This window comes from Pteropus vampyrus, unplaced genomic scaffold, assembly GCF_000151845.1.
Source record: "Pteropus vampyrus isolate Shadow unplaced genomic scaffold, Pvam_2.0 Scaffold186, whole genome shotgun sequence".
Classification (NCBI taxonomy): domain Eukaryota; kingdom Metazoa; phylum Chordata; class Mammalia; order Chiroptera; family Pteropodidae; genus Pteropus; species Pteropus vampyrus.
Window position 1 is genome coordinate 1,640,077 of NW_011888967.1, and position 2,701 is coordinate 1,642,777.

Sequence of the window (2,701 nt, forward strand, 5' to 3'; positions counted from 1 at the left end):
AGCCCTTGGCTCTCTCTGCCCAGTATTCACATGATGCCCTCTAGGGACAGAACGGAACATTGCCAGCAAGGGGATGGAGATTGCGGATGGCTTTGGGTACTTGTCTAAATCATTCCACAGCACACACTAAGATCTTCCAGCCAGCAATTTGTTTATTATGCGCTTTATTTGAGTTAGAGGTAGAAAACAATATATTTTTATTTGCAATTTAGGATGTAAATTGCTATAGCAATCTAAAATGGTTTACAGTAATTACTTTTATATCTACTTCATCTAATCCTTTTAGATGTTTTTTAAATATAAGAAATAAGACAAATCATTTATAAAGTTTAACAATAATTAGAAAATTTTCTTCAAAAGAATTTTCTTAATGTGCAATTAGTATAAAGCTCATAGTAGCCTACGCGCGCGCACACACACACACACACACTCACACACACACACAAAAGGCATGAACCCAAGTCATTAAATATATATAAAAGCATATTTCTTAAAAAAGTACTAAAAAAGAAAGTATACCAAAATATGCACTATATATATATATATAAACATACATGGATGTATGTATGTATATATATATACACTGTACTTTTTGGCATTGTCTTCTCTTCAAACTTCCAATGATATGTAGTAGAATGCTACAGCAGGAAAATAACTAAGGCAATTTAGTGTATAAAAACTTGTGCATAATGCAGAAAAAAGATAAAGATATCATTTCAAAATTAAAGTTTGCAATGATAGTTGATTAATACTTGAAAGGCTTGGAGTATCTTTATATAATTAAAAAAATATAGATCTATGTATATTGTGCTGCTGGAGCCAGGCCTTGGATTGTACTTGATGTGAAGAATCTCCATCTTTAAAATAATTTTAAAATGTTTCTACACAGGCAGATATTTTATTACTGTGCTGTTTTATAGTCTGGCTATGTATAACAAAGTTTATTTGTAAATAAGATGTGTATTTATAATAAACAGCTGATCGGTCGTGAGAGCCAACTACTTTTCCTAAGCTCTACTGTAAAATAGACACATTCTAAATATGGAATGTGTACATATTGGACTTTGAAAAATGACAGTGTTAAAAACTCCCCTGTTTTATCCTATTGCATAGCTGAAATTCATTTACTTATAGTGTTCTGTTCATTCAAACAGAATTTTGTTGCAATCTCCTTCAATTTTCTTCTATCATAGTATGTAGTGTATCCACAAGTTTACTGTGCCCATGTATTAAATATTTAAGTAGTTCACAGTTTTAAGTCTTAGATCTAGAGTAGCATCTTCATTATGTACAAAAATAGTTTAGGGATGCTGCTGGAAGTGTGAAGCAGTCCACAAGTGACTGACTCCTTCCTCCACGGCTTTGTACAGGGTGAATGCCTCGTGCGTACCTATCACGAGGATCATTACCTCCAACAAATAGATCTATTCCTCCAGCTTCTTTTATTTTCTTTTCAAATGCATCGCATTCTGTTTGTAAATCTATATCATTCCCATCAAAAATATGAGCATTCTTAGAATCTATATTGATATGCTTAAAAAAGTTATTCCACACATGGGATGATTGCTGGGAAATCCTACATATTCATTCACCCATGTTAAATATCTTCACATATCTAGAAGAAAGTTCTCCATTCCTATGATGTTCTAGTCGGTTTTTATAAGATACTAATGCTGTATGTTGGGACTCCTCGCGGACTGACTCACTCTTCTGATGCTGGAGCAGCAGGAATGCTGACAGTATTTTCAGAGAGAAAAGTCACCTGTTTTATCTTGCGTTATTAAATACTCACCTACGATGTTTTCATCCTTCTCCTTTGTACAGAGAGTTGTGAACGACCACCTACACAGTACTAGCTTCTGAACTTGCAGTTATTTACAGAGTACCTTAGATGATGCTACGATTTTAGATGTAATGACCTAAACTTAGTTCTATACAAAGAAATAGATGTCACTATCTATTTTTTAAAATTAAACTATTTTGCTCTTTGTTATCACCATGATTTCCTAGCTCTTTCATGCTTGCGTAGACATGTGTTAGCATAATAGCTAAGGATAATGAGTCATTTGACAGTGAACCAGATTCGGAGAGGCAATCTGCATGTCGTTTTTTAACAGAGAGTGCAACAAAATAATGACACTCACTTTGTAGTTTCCTTTCATGGTGTCATTGAGGTCTGGAATTATCATCTTACAGCCAACTGCTGGGAACTACTGTGTTTTGGGACATGGAGAATTTGGCACAAGCAGCCTGAAGTCTCAGTGTGATATGAATTGTTTCCATCATATTTCTATTTCCCATACATATTATGAAAACACTTCTTTTAAATACATTAAAGGAATATTATTTTTTTTAAAAAAGCTCTCTTTATCTATGTAAAGTATTCTAAGTTAAGGGAGTAACTGCCACACATTGTAGACGGCCTAGAATACTAGTTCAGTTTCAAGAGCTTGAAACTGGGGCAAGGGGGCCTCCTTTTCTCTCCATTGGCACCCCTGCCAACCTTGCTAAAACACTATATTGAATTTCCTCAAAGCAAGGGAAAACAAAAGCCTTTTATATTGCCATGTATTTTAAAACCAATGGCTTCGTTTGCATAGTTCTATTTATTGCGTAATTAAAAAGAAAAAAGACTATTTGTGCTTAGAGGAAAATTCTCTTGAAATGTTGTTGCAAACCTTGTAAAATACAACCCATGGGG

At 34.1% G+C, this 2,701-nt stretch overlaps 1 pseudogene; it reads right to left on the reverse strand.

Moving 5' to 3' along the window:
- Nucleotides 1-1,173: 1,173 nt before the first annotated feature.
- LOC111746391 overlaps nucleotides 1,174-2,701 on the reverse strand; it is a 10,271-nt pseudogene continuing 8,743 nt past the window's right edge.